Raw genomic sequence first — 19,851 nt, forward strand, 5'->3', positions numbered from 1 at the left:
GATACATGTTCAAAATAAATGGCCAAATGCCAGCATAGAAAAATTGGCTGCAAAACTGGTGTGTGTGTGTGTGAATAAGAGAGAGGGGGGAGGAGAGGTAGAGAAAAAAATGGGATGGAGATGCAAATTAGAAGAACTGTTATCAATTTTAATAGAGCTTTATTTTTGACAATTATACTATTCTGTGCTATGTGAGCTCAGCAAACTAAGTGCAAACATACAATGGTCATAACTGCTTGTCTTATACAATATTTACTTTATCATCAACCCATTCAAAATTCAAGAAATTGTGAACTCTGATCAGTTTAAAGTATTTAATTATTAATACAAGGGCTTGTTAGATCATTAATGAAACTGTAGGTGCCATAATAGATGGCATATAAAACACTCACTTAAAAAAAAAAAAATTTTAATCAACCTGGGCCCCTCATGAGAAGTTGAGCCTCACTTAATGCATTAAAAACTTTTTTCTGAATATGCACTGCTGAAATTAGGGTGTGTCTAATATGCCCATGCATCTTTTATGCCATCAAATATGATAATCTAATTTCAAGAATAATTTGTTTTTGCTCTCAATGGATTAGCATTTAGGATCTTTAGAATATCATTTTAAAATAATTTCTGTTATTTGCTAATATTTTTTCTACAAATACATCATAATTTAAAATCATAGGGGAACAGATTTTCAAGCATTATGATATTACAAATATATTATTTAGAGTACCATTGCAAAATATATCCCAATATCTTATCTCAAACACCAGATACCACAAGCAGCCAAACACCATAGTAACATAGTAATTGATTATGACATGGAAATTGTAGTCTGTTATAGATAACATGCAAGAAACAATTTTACAGTAATTCATGAAAGAATTAGATATGACTGGCAGCATATAAGTTGTAAAAAAAACATCTGCTTCTTTGCCTGTAGCTCATATTACTTAGTATGTAGGAGGCACTCACTGCAAGACTGTATTAGGAGTAGACAGAAGCTGTTGTATATTGACAAGTACATTAGATGTTTGTTAGGGAATGGATGTATATACCTTGACTAAACTTTATAAAAAGATAGTTTAGAAGTCTACTGTATAATATTACACAATATTTATTTTATGTCAAAAGTCTGATTAAAATAAATAAGTTGTCATAAATGTTTATCTTCCAATGATTAAATATGTAATTTGTTTTTATATTTTTCCTGAGTAAAACTTTCTTAGTATTTATGGATTTAAAATATATTTACCAGTACTATTGATTTTTTTTTTTTTTCAGTAATCACATAAAAGTAATATTTATAGGGTGGAAGGTATAGTCTATGAAACTGACCTCCAAAACCAATAATTTTATTTTAATGACACAAGAAAAATTATTTTATTGATACAAGTCAACACTGACAAGTTATGAATTCAGAAACTAAATATTAAGTGTTATTCCATCACCTTTCGATTTCTTCCTACTCATTGAAAACTTTAACATTATCTTTCCTTTAGCGCTATGATTAAAAAAAACAGAGCCTTAAGATTTGCCAGTGGAAAACATCATGAATCTCATTTCTATCATCATTATATTTACCAACATTGTATTTAGTATTTGTCCTCTGATGATATTGATTGAGAAAGTTTACAGTGCAGCATATATCCAATCTTCTCAATCCTGCATCATCATCTCTTCTTCAGATCAAACATTTCTGACATCATATCTTTCTTGGTTTGCTTTATGAGGAATTGTATGTATGTATGTTGTTTTGTCTTAAGCCTTAGGACTCATCCTAACATTCCTCTTGAATAGGACACTGGTCCATTGCTGGTTTATTCAGTTAGAGCTGAGTGAGCTGGAGTTATGTGAGATGAAGTGCCTGGTCCAGGAATTGACACTGTAATTCAACAATTGTCAGTGCAACACCCTAATTACTAGGCCACATGTCTTCACTCATGGGCAATTAACCAATAATGATTCACAACACTATTTTACCTAACTTGCATCATCATTTCCCATTATGTACTCACATACCAAGTACCACTTGCACACACATCAAATATCTTTGACATTAAGCCATTTTCTCAATTCATTTGCACTGTTATGTAAATTAACATGTTATCCCCAATGAATCACCACAGTTTGTCTCCAACTGCTACAGGCCTTCCAGACTCAAGTCTCACCGCTAAGCACTCTATTCATTCCTTACTAAAACTGGTAAAAGAGGCATCCAACTAATTTAGGAAAGTAGCAATGATGCATCCAACCCATGCCAGCATGGAAAGCAGATGTAAAATAATGATTATAATGATGAAGATGATGACGACGAGGCTGATAATGACATCTACTGCTCTTTAAAGAATATCTCAAAAGAATTTTTAATCACTATCAGGTTTGGTAAAACTATCGGAAATGTGTAATTAATTTTCTTAAATGGCTAAAATCCTCAAGAGGTTTAGTGTGCAACATATTTTTATGGTGTTAAATTGACAAGAGATAAATCTGTACATGATACTAGTCTATTGCTTATGACATTCCCACAAGTTGTGGTCTCTGTCAGATTTGTAGGGGAGTAGAACCAGCATAGGACTCGGTAAAATTTCTGCAGGGGATTTAAACTAAATACTTAAAAGGCTGGTAGTTGAAGATGTTATCTATTTAAACATTTCACCTTTACAGTGTTACATCATACATAAACTGAATAATTTTGTCATTTGATTTTATTCTCTCAAAATAACTTTGCTATAAATACTTTTAAATTCTATTGTCATTTCATAGTTGATGGACGAATATCTTTCTATTTGCTAATATTTTGATTGTTGAAAGTTTATTGCATTACCAAATATTAGTTATTTGGATTTACTTGTGCCACATTCTTGGCAACATCATCTTTTAATTTCGACTAGAATTTCATTTAACTGTAATTAGACCCCAAAGCGTTGAAGTACTATTTAATATTCTGGCATTAAAAAATTTCCAACAGCAGGCATCAACCATAATCAAGAGTTTTATTTGTTAAATGTGATTAAATGATAAAATGTTTCTCTAAGAGTTTATAAGACTGGGTTAAAACTAAGAATTCTCTAATATTATCTTTTAATCATTCTTTGGTGAAAAGCTACATCGAAAAGGGTAAATATTTTATCTCCTCGTAGGCATACTAACTTTTTATTGAGCTGGCTCGGGATTACAAATAGGCCTTTTTGTAGATGCTTGATGTGCTAGATTAGCAGGTAGTGTACTCCTAAATGCACTATATCTCAGATAATGTACTCCTAAATACACTAGATCTTGAATAGATGAGGTAGGTATGGGTGGAATGCTTTTGATCATAGTTTAGATGGATTAGAGAAGAACAGGAGATAAAAAAAAAAGAACAACTGAGGTGACTCTTGCGAATGCAGAGCACCGTTAACCTTCTTGAATTCTATTATTTTATTTACTTGAAAACATATAGACTCATTAAAAATACAGAGAATTGCAAAATATCTGTACATAAGGAAAATAACCAGATAATTATTTCATATGTAAATAATTAAAGGCAAGTAAAGAAACAAATTGACAAAGGTTACTCTATCCTTCTGACATATGAACTCAAGCATTATTGTAATGCAAACTGCATTGCATGTCTGGAAATATTATTACCACTCTGTTTACTGTTGAAAAATACCTGACTATTCATACTTGTTGAACGAATAAAGCACAAGTGTGGCAAAGAAGTTTGCTTCCCAACTACCTGGTTTTGGATACCTTGGATATCTGTGTGGCACTTTGAGCAAGTACCTTTTACTATAGCCTTAGGCTGACCAAAACCTTGTGAGTAAATAAAATAATAGAATTCAAGAAAGCTAACAGTGCTCTGCATTCACAAGAGTCACCTCAGTTGTTTTTGTTTTTTTTTCCTGTTCTTAACCCCTTATCATTTAGATTACTCTGTCAAAAGTAATGGTTATTTATTCAGTGTTTTCAATTAATCATGCATTACTTCATAGTTTTGAAATTTTTATGTGATTGTTTATTTATGGAGTGACATTGTAGGATAGGCGCAAGAGGTCAGTTCTGGCCAGTTTGTACATAAAACATGTAGAGTATTTGTGCCAGATATAGTTGGTTTAAATGCTAAAGGGTTAAAGAAGCCCAAAGCATGTGTATATCATTATTGTGTGTGTGTGTGTGTGTGTGTGTGTGTGTGTCTTTCTGTGCTTGTCTTAAGATTGTGTGATTGTTGTAAATAATTGTCATTCATTTCCAATATTCTGCAAAAACATGCCTGGCCATGGGAAAATATTAGTTTGCTTGGAAACTAGTGAGGGTTGGTGACAAGAAGAGCATCTGGCCATAGAGTACCTGTCTCAAACTCCATCTGACATATGCAAGCATAGAAAAATGGGTGTGAAAACAATAATGATGATGAGTAGGTGCAGGTATGGCTGTGTGGTAAAATGCTTCCTTCCCAACCACATGGTTCCAGGTTCAGTCCCACTGCATGGCACCTTGAGGAAGTGTCTTCTACTATAGCCTCAGGCCCACCAAAGCCTTGTGAGTGGATTTGGTAGACAGAAACTGGAAGAAGCCTGTTGTATATATATATTGTCAAGCAGTGAGTGGGCACACACACACACACACACACACACACACACACACGATGGGCTTCTGCACAGTTTCTGTTCATCAAATTCACTCACATGATTATAGTTAACGTGGGGCTGTAGTAGAAGACACTTGCCCAAGATGCCATACAGTGGGACTGAACGTGAAACCACATGGTTGAAATTAATAATAAGGTGAAACCACATTATGAAATTAATCAATTAGTGAAAACTCAAGTTAAAGGAGGTTCTAAAAGCCACAGAATATTGCTGTATTATTATATCTGTTCTAAAAATATTTTGTTCACAACAGCATAGTTCTGAGTTTTATTTACCTGCTCTCTATTTCACAGAATCCACTGTCAACTTATTCACTTGACTGAATTAATGCAACAAGACATTTGATTTATCATTTCACCATAACATACTTTTCGGATAGCTGCACCTTGGAACAAATTCTCATTGCTGGCACATCTTCATACACATTAATCATATATATATATATGACTACTGTAGATATCAAATATATCTGGTGATATATATATATATATATATATATATATATATATATATATATATATATATATATGTGCATTACTTTTGACTGAACTCAAAGCCATTTTATGAAAAGGGGAAGAAAGAATTCAGTGGGGAGTGAGGGTTAACTCCCATGGCTATATAACCAGATTAGTCTTAAGCTAATGTTTTTTTTTTTGTCAATATCAGCTTAATTTTAATTGGTTAAAATTTTTTAGATCAATACATTAACTATGCTAGAGCTCACATTTTAGTAAATGTTTTTCATGCATGAATCCTTGGGTATTTTCCATAGTAGTTTTCATAGTATAATCAAAACCAGGAATAGGTGGAAAAGTAAAAATGCTTAACTTCAAGACAAGATACATACTTAATTATAACAGTAATTTGGTATATTTTTCTAACATGAAGATATTAGTAAGGAGAGATTAAGGCTTAGAATTCCTAAAAGAAAATTGTCATGACTTAAAAATTTAGAGCTAATGTGTTGTCTGTCTTTTCTAAATTAGTCTTTATTCAGTCTATTTGGTTGGCAGTAGGTGATGTTTCACATTCTAGTAGTTAACTTTAAGAAGCAGATCCAGTTAAAAATATATGTTCTAACAATAATAAGAAAATGATTAGATTAGAAATCAAGAAAAAAAAGAAAGCATGTATATAAATATGAAAAATGAATGTAGATTGTCTCAAGATAAGTTATCACACAGATACAGCCAGTCATATATCAATGATTTATGAATTGAGCATGTTCAGAAACTTATATGATTACATATCTAGCTAATGCTATTTCATCTGTGTTAAGCTGGTTGTCTAACAGTTTAGTAGTTAGAACCAATGATCTTGGCATTGAAGAAAAGAATGGAAAACATATATTGTTCACTATATTTTCTTTTCCACATCTTATTTTTTAGTATCAACCAGATTTGTTTGATATAAAGAGAAGTACTTGGTGGCACTGGAAGTTAAGTAAATATATAAAAGATAATAAAGTTGGTTTCTATTGAACTATAATAGCGGTAGGTAGATATTTACTTTCGTTTTTTTTAGAACATAGAAATGCAGCAGATCTTAACAGATCCATAGAAATATTTTTAAAAATCTAAGAGGAAACTTTGATTTTGATTGGTGATTTCAATATGCAGAGAAATGTTCAACTAACAGAAGAAAAGTTAGTTAAAATGCAACTAGTCATGAGCAATAAAGTAAATTATAAACTCCATGTTAATCTATTTAGTGAGCAATGTGCAATATTTTAATACTTTTAGCTATATAGTTTCTTTAACATAAACATCTGGGTATCTTGAAAAATAAAACGAGTTTAAAGGATGACAAAATTTTTATATCAGAGTGCTTTTTTTTTTAAAAAAGAAAAAAGTAAAAACAAAAATAAAAATAACATGTAGAATTCCATTTGATGGTTCAAGATCTAATTTTATTAATTTTTTTCTTTATTTCATCAGGTAGAGCAGAAGTGTTACATGAACCACATAAAATCAATGATTTGTATTGATATATTTGGCAAGATAAAGGTTTGTCCTATCTCATATTAGGAATACACAAAAATTACTTTTAAGTTAATGGCTGGGGGAAAAAAAAAAAAATCAACAAGTTCATATTGATGACTACATAAACAAAAAAAACTTTAAAAATAAATTAAGTTGTAGTTAATAACACAGAAGAGCTGTATTTCTTTTTGAATATAGGCAACTCTAAGCAAACAAATAAATAAAATGGAGTTACAAGCATAGACTTACTAATTTACCCATCTGTTCATAAAAAAAAAGACATTTTATTCAGAACAAATATTTACTTTGGGATATTCAAGTTAAAAAAAACGAAAATAATGTAAATGATTTTATTATAAAACATTATCAAATCTGAAAATGGTGAAAACAATTTTAATATCCTTTAATAAAAATATGAATTAGTGTGTTTAACACCTTAATGGGCAATTTAATACAGAGGCTAATAGAAAGTAACAAACAGTAACATTTACTAAAGTAATCAATTTTCAAGAGGAACAACTTTCAGAAACAGGAAAAACAAACTGAATTTCATCTAAGCATTTCTTGCCTTTGAGAAATCAATAATATACAATCTGAATAGGATACACGTTCATTCTAGAAGAAACAGAAACAGCTGTACTTAAACAATCAATGCTTGGAGGATGATGTGGAAGGAGGGGGTTGCATCCATAGGAAATATTGGCATTTCCGGATCATACAATAAATAAATATATAGAACTACAAAAACTAAACAAAAAAAAAAAACCTGAAGGCGTAATTTTTGAACTTGAAACTTCAAAATGCTGATGATAATCATTAAGTAAACTTATCTTCTAATTGTTACATAGTTACTATTCTGTCAGTTGTTGTTTACTAATGTACTTAAAGGTCTGAGTGTTTTAGTATGGCTCAAACAACAAAATCTAGGCTCAAATTTCCAATTGTTTAATTATGCTAATTTTGTTTGTTAAGAAGCTGACACATGATAGAGTCATATTTCCAAGGTATCTCTTACAATTCATTAACATACTTGAAATAAGATTGTACCCACACACCCACCTTATTTTTTATGTTTTGTCGTCTTTTTTTTGTGATTCATTTTATGAGGAAAATAATAGCAAACCCTGCACTTTGCATCAAGCAGAGAATAAAGCATATTTCAGAACTGGGCTTTTTTTCTTTTTAATGGCCTAGTCAAAAGATGAAGGACATCACAGATGACTCGTTTTGGGGTCTCCAAATCCAGTAAGAGGAAATAGAGAAATCTGAATGGAAACATGACTTGAATGCTTGCAACAGAATTTAAATGAGAGGAATTAAGTCTATCTTTAAAGATGCCATCCCACCACTAAGTCAACAAATTCCAAAATACTACTAACACCTAAAACATACTATTGAATTCAGGTTACATATTATCATAAGAATACACAGTAATACTCTCACAGCATCGTAAACTTCAAGTGAATATTAAATATTTTGAGACTATTCTTTACTTGTGTAGCAACGTATTAAAATACACAGAAAAGAGCTGCAAAACTATCATTAAGAATTATAAAGAAATGGTTAATAACTAAAGCAATTCTACATAAATGTAACCACCATTCCTTAGAGAGAAAAGGTAAAGATGGCTAGACTAGTTGTTTTGAAAAGGTAAGTATACTGTTACAAAGCAGTCATTAGTGAAAATAGCTAATGAAAGCATATTTTTAATGTAGCTAAATGACATGATAAAAGTAGTAGTTAGACATAACGAGTAACATGAACAGTGTCAAGGTGTTTGGTGAATCAATGAATACAATACTGTATTTAAAATAATAACAGATCAGTAATAGTGAAGAATATTTGAAGGTATTGTCACAGTAAGGACAAGATGCTTAATGGCTTATAGTTCTTCATCAAATAGAAAAGTCTGCAAACATAGTACAGGAGTCGTTTTCAGTCATAAAAAAAAGAAGGGAAGATCAAGAAGAACCTGTCAAAAAAGCTCTCATGAGTGACTTGTAAATTGGAAAGGAACAACTGATAATCTCACAGACCTCTTTAAGGTCCTGTGCTTAACTATAATTAAAATGGAAGACATACCAGCCTGATGTGATGCTAGTCTGTCATAGGTAATATCCCAGTATCATCTGATACTTATTTCCATAAACTAGATGAATTAAGACATAGAGAATAAGTATAAGTATACTACTGAAATACACATTAAACAATGTCATCCTTGTTAGTGTTAAAAATCAGAAGGGAGAGTATTTACTGACTAGGTTAAGTCAGTGTAATAAAACTACAGCAATTTTGCAATTACAATGTCAGTAGTTATTTTAAAAAATAAATAAAATGATATATAAAGTTACATTAATTTATCAAATAAACTGATGTCAATCAATATTGACTATTTTAAAACAAAATATTAACCTTCACTAGATATAGATTTAACCCAAATTTTCCAATAATCAAATCTGATAGAATGTAGTAAGGAGATTTGGCTAGAATTTCTAGCAAACTGACAATCACATAGATGTTCCTGCATTATCTAAATTTTCAAAGGTAATAATACTGGATAATATTTACTGAAAACAAGTCAATACTACACTTCCTCAGTTGGGTGGGCTTGCAACTTACTTGATAACCTCACTTGCTGGTGCAATGTAAAAAGCTCCCCATAGCACTCTATGAAGTGACTGGCATTAGGAAAAGCATCCAGCCATAGAAACCATACCAAAGCAGTCACTGGAGCTTAACACAGTCCTCTAATTTGTTGGTTCCTGCCAATCTATCCAACATACCAGCATGGAAAACAGATGTTAAATGACACTGATGAAGTCACTGATGTCATTTCAGGTTTTAAAATATGCTATATAAACGTTATAAAAGTTATCTAGAATAGTTGAGGTCCAGCAAGAATACTTTCTAATATACAATATTACCGTCACTATTATAAGAGATACCAGGTCTAAGTAATTTTTTACTCTAAAGTTTATATCCACTAGAAGCATTTCCTAGTGGTTTTGGACAAACTATTCAATCCTATTTGCATAAGCCATCAAGTATAATTAAAAAACACCCTTATCATCAAGATTGCTTTTACTATTAGGTGAATTTATAAAGTAAAACAGATTCATTAACAAGATAGAGGCACACGGTTCTTTCAATGGCTTTTTTTGACATCTAAATTCTAAAGGATTCTTTTTCTTGCACATGCGTAAATAATCTGTTTCTTGTTTGCAAAACTATATACAATCACATGGTTCCTGTTTTAATAACTTTGCATATCTATTAACAATTAAAGTTTGAATCATCCATTCCAACTTAAACGACAAATGAGTTATTTATGTGTATTTAGAAAAATATCATTTTAACAAAATATAAGCATGACCTCATAAAATCTGGAAAAATATTTATAACCAATAAAGTTAGAACAAAGCAATTTTCCTTTTTTGTTAATTTTTTACAAGTTGGTTTGATCTGGCTGGTTCTGATATGATTTCCTGTTGTAATTTGGAAGATAGGACTAACCACAAAAATCCAATCATATGAATATCAATTAAATCTATTTCTTAAGAACCCCTAACATTAATACTCATCCACTAAAATATTCTTGTATTTTCTTTTAAACTTACAGCTCTTAAATCATCAGTAGCAGCATAAGATAAGCAGTATGTTTGATGCAAAAATAAATTTTCAAACACATCAACATTATTTTATACATGTCTTCTCTTCTGGTATGGGTAAGACAAGTCATCAAAGTCCGAATCAGTTCTTATTTCAAATTACTGCCCTCGTTGATGGATCAGAGAACCATGTCTTACTTGTCCATTTCAATTTTAGCTTCATTTCATTGAATGAATGCCATTCCTATTAACCAACCACTTTACAGAGTGTATTGGTTGCATTTTATTGAGTCATCAGTACTAGAGAGGTTGTCGTATCTTTGACAACGCTGAAGAATCCTCTCAGTCCCTATGCAGTTTCTATTCACTCACCCACCACTTCACAAAATATACATATACAGATAAATTATCTAAATGTTAAAAACTTTACAATATCTGCTAGATATCATAATTGCTTGCCTGGAATGATATTATTCAAACAAAGATTCATTAGATTCAATCAAGCTTACAATTTTGTAGTTTTCTTCTCATAAAAATGTAGTATTTAAAGCATCAAGAATTATTAACAATAGGTGTTATAGGGTTGAACATTTACTGTAAGTAGTTCTAAAGTTTTAGATATTTATTCGTCATTTCAAATTTCATGTAAGCATTACAAAAGGCAGTTCTTTGTATTTAAACTTTAATAGCATTTTCGTAAACAGAAAATGTGAAAACAAAACAAACAACACAGTAGAAATTATTAAAATTCACTTAAAAGCAGCCTAGGCAATAAATATGATGATAATTCATTTGCATTTATATCAGATTATTTAGAAAACTATGTCTAATATTAGAAACAGTGCTGAACATACTATTGATTGCTGGTTTGATTCCAAACTGTACACAAACAATGTACTATACAGAATCACAAGAACAACATTAATGTGGTTACATTCCATCGTATTTAAACACTGCTAATAATTGACTTTCTATAATATCTCTCTCTCTCCCTCCCTCCCTCACCCCCCTGTTGTACTTTTCTCTCTTATTTCTTACCTCTCATTTAAAATTAGATTTACTTTAGTAAACAATAATAAAATCTATAAGATGATCTTACTGATATATTACATACATACTTAGAGATTTCTAAAAGTATATAATAGAAAAATATTTTTTGAAATTTGCATATAATTAGTTCTGCTTGGTTTGAAGAGTTTGTTGATTTTTATCTTAACCTTTTCTGTAAAAGAAAAAATTAGAAACTATCATTTATTATAATAAGATTGAAGAGAAGTCTCATTTAAAAAATGAATATTTATTTTTGTATTTTATTTTTACAAATCATAAGACTAAGAAGAAATATTTAATTAATTTTATCAATATATAATATCAATGTGATTAAAAATATTTCCCTGGTTGAAAATATTTTTCAAAATAATTTCTAATCAACCTACAGCAGGAACAAACATTTAATAAAGATGCTACTTATAGTTTGCAGCAGCAGCAGCAATAATGGTGATAATAATTCTTTCTATTATAGGCACAAAGGTTGAAATTTTGTTGGGGAGGGAGCTAGTCAATTACATGGATCCCAGTACTTGGCTGGTACTCTATTTTATCAACCCTGAAAGGATGAAAGGCAGGACAAAATGCTCCTAAGCATTTTGTCTGGGATGCTAACAATTCTGCCATGTCACTGCTATAATAATAATAATAATAATAATAATAATAATAATAATAATAATCCTTTCTACTAAAGGCATAAGGCCTGAAATTTTGGAGGAAGGGACTAGTTAATTACATCGACCCAATGTTCAACTGGTACTTAAGTTATTGACCCAGAAAGGATGAAAGGCAAAGCTGACCTTGGTGGAATTTGAACTCAGAATGTTAAGACAGACGAAATGCTGCTAAACATTTTGCCTGGCACGCTAATGATTCTGCAATAATAATACTAAATAATAATACTGATTAGGAAGAGGAGGGTAAAAAAATTCATTGATAAGGTGTGTATATATATATATATATATATATATATATATATATATATATATATATATAGTTGAATTTCTTTCAAATTCTTGAATTTAAAAGTGACTCTTGCTTTAGATACAGATTTAATTAAAAATATCTTTTTAAAGAATACCATTTTATTTCTTTTTTACTGTTCACATTCATTATATTAAGCATTGTCAGCAAATTTATTATGAATCAAAACACTACTTCAAATATCTCAGGTCAGAAATTGTCAACCAATTTAATGGTTGATAGTAAATTAACTTACCAACAAATGATACTATAATGATATTGATTAACTATGCCTATAAAATTTCTCTTACTAATTGGCTTTTCTCTTTGATAAACTGATTCTGTATTTCTTTTAATCAGAGGTGCCTTTGTGAAGACATTTCTCTTCTTTCTACACAGAGATCTAAAGAATCACTGGAAAGTGAATTTCATCCAACTAACAAGAAACCCAAACAAAGTAGTCGAATCTCCCTGTAACCCCACCCATTGTCTTATAACAGGTAAGAATACATTAGATATTAATACATCTAAAATTAGTTTCAGAAAAATAAACTTCTACTGTTCTAACTTAACTTAGACTCAATTACTTTGTTGATACTTTTAAAATTAGGATCAACCAAGCTAAGACATTGTCATAAACAGATTTATGTTGATAAACAATCAAATGAAGAATTGGTTGTTTCTAACCTGCTACTGATGCTTCACTATGCCCACTCAGCTCTTTAATGGCTCAGTCTACCTAAAGAAACATTACTAAAATAGAATAGTAAATTTCACTGTAGTAAATATGAGTGTTTAAATGGCTTGCAATTCTCAACTCAACTCCCTTGATAAACATCATGATTATAATACTTTTGAGAATGTTGTGCTTTTAATTTGTTTTTATTCAGTAAAGACATAAACGTTTTTGAAACTGGCACTTTTCTTTCTCTTAATCTTCCTCAAAGAAACTACTTCCCTATAACAGCAGATTTTAATGAGATTTTTTAACTCAGAACACAGAGCTGGAATAGCTACCATAAGACAACTTGTCTGGTGTGCTAACATAACCAAAAGAGAACCTGGGCTGTACTAGTTTTCTTTTGTATATAAGTTTAAATGTATCATGTCATTTGCTTTGTCTCCAATCCTCAAAGCAAGAAGATTTTAAGGAATCTGAAATTTGATTTGATATTGGTAGGAAATGGAGAAGTCTGAGTAACTTCTGTTAATTACAATTCTCTATAATTAATTCTATCATCTTATTGCAAGTTATCCTTTACATATATCATATTTGGTTTTCAATTAATATTTATTAATGAGACTTTTCTTCAGTTATTGCTAATCAGACAATGTGTGTTTAGTCAAGCAATAAATTGTGTGCAGAAATTTTCCTGCCAGATGTTAAACATCTTATATGATAAATTTAAACATATTGAACTGTGTACCAAATTAACAACAAAAATAGTAAATTTTTAATTATACAGATACAATACTTGAAGAGTATCAAGACTAATTTGAAAGAATTACAAAAACAAAAGACCAGTTATAAAGAATGGAAGCAAAATGAAAAGTAATTAAGTGTGCTTAATTCTCATAGTAGGTTCAGAAACCAACTTAATTTATAATTTAAAACAAATGATCAGATAAGGAAGTAATGTAAGAATGAATCAGTCAGCCATAATATATTTCCACATTTTCAGCTTCCATAAAGTTAGAGAAGATCAGTCTCCTTTAAGCAAAATACATTAATCCAATGAAGATTTAACCAATTAGGTAACCGAGATTAATAGCATGTAGTAGTAACTTGCCAAAGAGACAATGCAATGCCTGCAGCTAAATAAGAACTTTTGACCTCATACTTCAAGTATCTACCACCTCAGATGTCATCACTTAATTCACTTAACCATTGTATTCTTGTATGATTTGAAGCAATCAATTTATATAATGTTTAAACATTATTTTTATAGGAATATACACAGAGTTAATGTCACTTGATATTTGTGGAGTTACTAAATCCAACTGAATAAGTAGATGCAACAAAAATTAAATATCAAAACTGGTACCTTAAAACATCTGTCTATATTCATAAATTTGGAATAGTATTTATTTTTCAGCGAAGATGAGAGAGAGCTACACAATGTAATCCTACTAGTAGTTCAATAGTTCAACATCTTAATCTCTCACTCAATTACAACCTCCAACTAATAGTTTATCCATATGACACTCACATGCTAACATTTTCCAACATAACAACATGAGCTAACAATATAATCTAACAAAATATTCATTTAAACAATCAATAAAGATAGGATCCAATAGAAAAGAGACAAGCCAATTTCGTTTCTATAACACTAGCTGTTAAAATTATAATTCCTTACACTTCTGAATTAGCTATCATAGATGTGATACCTTATTACAGCTATAACCTACACAAATATTAGATAGTAATGCAGCTTGAATGCTCATACAACCAATTGTTTCATGGTAGAAATCACTCTTAAGGAGATTAGCAACTACAAATCAAGATCAGATTGCTAAAGTGTGTCAAGTATATACAATGTAAATCAAGGACATACGCTTAAATGCACAATAAATATAGGGAATACACTACTCATGGTTTATTCATATTGATTCAAGATTGGACACCAAAAACTAGTATTTATGAATTCAGTCAGCATTTTATGTTATATGTTGATTTTATTTTAATAAATGACACAAATACAATCACCGGTCTCTGCTAAACAGTCTTTCACAAAAATAAGACCCCTCCCATCCTAAAAAAAAAAAACACCAACAAACAAGAAATAGTAATTTCAGAATTCACTAATGAATAAGATAAAAGAAACTTCATTCAATCTCATAGTAGAAAAAAGTTATTCACACTGACAAAGATAATTACTGCTTGAAGGATAATTAGAAATATGTTATATGTTAATGAAGGATGGTGTTTGAATTCCAAACAATCATTTTGGCTATGTTACTTTTTATCAAAGGAAATTTTTATTTTTTAAATTGTTTTCCATTCTGTGATTGAAATAAAAATTAAGTGCAACTACTAAAAAAAATAAATCTAGTTTTTCAAACATATTTGAGTTTATACTCTTTCAATTATAAAACTGGTTTATACATTGGTTCTAAATACAGACCAATTAAGCGAATTTATTATCTATTAAATTCCAGACAAATAAAAAGAATTATGGGGAAGAAAAAATATCTATCAAAAACCAAGAAGGAAAACAGCTAAGATTCTCACAGTAACAAACTCCATTTAATGAAAGTTTTCAAATATTAATACAATTAAATCTGTCCAAATCGTGTGAGCATGGAAAATGTATGTCAAAGCAATGATGATTATTATCATGATGATCAATCATTATAATGATAATAATAATAATAATAATAATAATAATAATAATAATAATAATAATTTTGATCATGAAATTTGTATAATTTTATAGTTTTGTACAAAGGAATATTTTTCACCTTGAAGACATCCTCTAAGGTCGAAGAGATGGAAGATCAATACAGAAAGGAATCTGAGACAGCTATCAGATTGTGGATGAAGAATGTGCATGGCTGATTTATTACTATCGTAATGAAAGTCAATGCCAATTGAGAAAGATCATTATTTCTATTAAGCCATCATGTTAAAATTAAATAGTTAACAAACAAGCACACACACATATAAAGATAAGCATACATATGTACACATATACAAACATCATCTATATATACACATATATAAAACACATACAAACGTACACATGGCTTAGTAGTTAGGGTGTTGGACTCATGATCATAAGATTGTAGTTTTGATTCCTGGACTGGGCAACGTGTTGAGTTTTTTAGCAAAACTTCATTTCATGTTTCTCCAGTCCACTCAGCTGACACAAATGAGTAATGCTGTGACAGACCAGAATCGCATCCTAGTTGGGAACATAAATACCATGGAAACCAAGAATCTGATCCTATGAGTGTATATGACTTGGGAAGGATCTTTATACTTTTTCTTTTACACATACATAAATATACACATATATGCAATTACACACACACATATAAACATACATATACACATACATAAACATATATACGTGTGTATGCATATATATATATATATATATATATATATATATATATATATACACACATAAATATATATATATATATATATATATATATATATATATATACAAATATATATATACACACATATACATACACATAACATATGCACATATATATACATATATACAGGGGTTGGGCAAAATAATGGAAACACCTAGCATCATAATTTTTATTATTAGTGTTGCTTAATATGTTTTGCTAAAATTGCTGATTCTTTTCATATATCATCAGAAGAAGGTAATTAAAATTCATTAAAATGACAGATCTAGCGGACTTTGAAAGAGGTCAAATTGTTGGTGCTCGTATGGCAGGCGCTAGCATAACGAAAACACCCGAAATGTTTGGTGTATCAAGAAGTATTGTCTTGAAAGTAATGACAGCCTTTGAGAAAGAGGGAAAAACCCTCCTCGTTGAAACAAAACTATATATATATATATATCTATATATATATATATATATATATATATATATATATATATATAAGAGCACCGTCCGAGCGTGATCGTTGCCAGAGCAGCTGTCTGGCTTCTGTGTCAGTGGCATGTAAATAGCGCCATTTGAGCGTAATCGGTACCAGCGTCGCTTTCCTGGCACGTGAAAAGACATTCGAGCGGGATTGTTGACAGCCCCGCCGGACTGGCTCCTGTGCAGGTGGCACATAAAATAGACCATTTTGAGTGTGGCCATTGCCAGTACCGCCTGACTGGCCTTTGTGCCAGTGGTACGTAAAAGCACCCACTACACTCTCGGAGTGGTTGGTGTTAGGAAAGGCATCCAGCTGTAGAAATTCTGCCAAATCAGACCAGAGCCTGGCATAGCCAACTGGTTCACCAGTCCTCAGTCAAATCGTCCAACCCATGCTAGCATGGAAAGCGGACTTAAATGATGACGATGATGATGATATATATATATATATAACGTGAGAGTGTGCTTTGGTTCTTTCTTTCTTTTTCTTTTCTTCCTCCCTTTGTCACTTTTGCTATGAATTAAATTAATGAATTCAACGGGATACACCGTCTGCAAGTAGTTGGGTTCAGCATATTATCCTCCATTTTCTAATTGTTACACACATATATATATATATATATATATATACACACACACACATATATATATATATATGCGAATATATATATATATGTTCATACACATATATATGCATACATGTTCATACATACATATATGCATACATGTTCATACATACATATATGCATACATGTTCATACACACATATATATATATACATACATGTTCATACACACATATATATATATATACATACATGTTCATACACACACACACATATATATACATGTTCATACACATATATATACATATTCATACACATATATATACATATTCATACACATATATATACATATTCATACACACACACACACACACACACACACACATATATATATATATATATATATATATATGTTCATACACATACATATATACATGTTCATACACACATAAATATATATATACATGTTCATACATGCACATATATTTACATATATACACATCATTTCTATTATGCAAAAGTATCGTAAATCCAAAACGTTGCTTTTTCAGAAAATGAAAAGAATGGCTTCACCATTCCATATCAAAACTGTTGTACTACACTTTGACAATTTTTGATATCTTGGCATCTGAAGCAGCTGGAGATACAATAGTTTGACCAAAAGAACCGGCTATTGCAAGCCAAAATAAAAATTGAAAAACAAAATGCATTTGGCCAAATCTGGTCATACAACAGTTTAGCATAATAGCAACGACATGTTCATACACATATATTCATACATATATCCATACACATATATTCATACACATATACACATTCATTCACATACATCTATATATACACACTGTGTGTGTGTGTGTGTGTGTGTGTATTACCAGAAGTACTTTTGAGCTGACATGCTGCCAACTGGTTACATTAATTTATGATATTAATATCAAGAAAGTAACATAAATTAGAAAATAAATTAATCTAATACAAATGTGTGTGTGTTTGTGTGTGAGTGTGTGTGTTTGTGGGCGAGTGTATGTGTTCGTGGGTGAGTGTGTGTGTTTGTGGGCAAGTATGTTTATGTGAGTGTGCGTGTGTGTGTGCATGTATTATTTAAAACATAACTGCCTTCTGGTTTCATCATTTTTATTAGATTTTTTCCTGAGTTTCTACACCTTCATGGTCTTATTTAAAAGTTGAATCACTTATTAAAAGTAATATCCAGCAATAAAATATCTGCTCTAGTAAAGACAGCATGGAAGGAACTAATGCAAAAAAATCAAAACAAGTGGGTGGCACTTAAAACGTGTCTGTGTTATAGAAACCAATTAGAGAAGCAGGTTATTATTGAATTAAATTTCTTGGACAGTTTTTAGTTGCTTCTTATCATCGTCATTATCATTTAATGTCCATGTCCCATGCTGACCTTGACTGGACATTTTGACAGAATCTGATGGTTCCAAAGACTGTAGTGTTCTCTAGTGCTGGATGGCCTTCCTAATGCCAACCACAGTGTGTACTAGGGTGCATTTTTTTTCATATCACCTGCCCTAATGAGGTTGCCATGCAGCTTGCAAGACTAATGAGTTTTGAGGGGAGTGGGGCAACCTCATACGATGCAAATGAGTAAAGAAGGGTAAAGTTTGAGTGAAAAAAAAGATGGGGACAGAGCAGGTTTCTTGCAGTAGAGGAGATACACAGCTACTCACATTTTAGAAGAGGGTTTGGGAGGTAATCAGGCGGAGTTGGAAAGCTGTAAAAATGATGGAGATGATGTGTCAAGATGGACCTTCAAAGTATGAAGTGGGTAAGAATGATTGCTCCCTACTTCTTCTGCCAGGAGTAAAGGTGGGGAGGGTAGTGGAAATCTGATAGTGCAGAGCAGCAGAATAAAAATGGATGATACAGTAAACAGAGAGATGAAAGATGGATGACATGCAGTTAGCTCTGTCACTACAAAACAATTTTGTATCATTTATTTTTAAATAGAAGGTTGAGGAATATCCCTCCTTTGGCACATGTCAGTTACTGATGTTGGCATATGAAAATATAATATATATATATATATATATATACTTATGTAATTTATTTTAAATATTAATTTTTTTCTTTCATAAGTTGAAGGAAATATTTCATTCCTGGATTATTTTTTCCAAATGCAAGCAATTCAAAATTACAGCTACAGTGAGACAAGTAGATTAATAGGGATTATCCAATGCAATTAACTAAAGTCAAAATATGAAACATAATATATCAGTATATATATATATATATATATATATATATATATATATATCAATTAGTGAATGACAAAAGAACATGAGTTACATAATCACCTTCATTAGCTTACAGTTGTTTCTGTTCAAAGAAGAACATTGCATTCAGGGTTGAGTACTTTTGCATCTTACAGCAGAAACAGCTGTAAGCTAATGAAGGTGATTATGTAACTCATATTCTTTTATCATACATGAGTGGATGTTATTGCTTAATACACT

At 30.7% G+C, this 19,851-nt stretch overlaps 1 protein-coding gene across 3 annotated transcripts in view; it reads right to left on the reverse strand.

The window, feature by feature from the left end:
* LOC106879192 (trafficking protein particle complex subunit 13) overlaps window positions 1-19,851 on the reverse strand; it is a 274,417-nt gene that overhangs the window by 233,012 nt on the left and 21,554 nt on the right. Inside the window, exon 2 of one of the 3 annotated variants that reach the window (XM_089356113.1) lies at window positions 8,693-8,759. The exons of the other annotated variants lie outside the window; for them this stretch is intronic. The gene's annotated coding sequence lies outside the window, so the exon portion shown is untranslated. The remainder of the gene's footprint in view (window positions 1-8,692; window positions 8,760-19,851) is intronic. 3 annotated transcript variants of the gene reach the window in all.

This window comes from Octopus bimaculoides, chromosome 8 (assembly GCF_046866305.1).
Source record: "Octopus bimaculoides isolate indiv1 chromosome 8, ASM4686630v1, whole genome shotgun sequence".
Classification (NCBI taxonomy): Eukaryota; Metazoa; Mollusca; class Cephalopoda; order Octopoda; family Octopodidae; genus Octopus; species Octopus bimaculoides.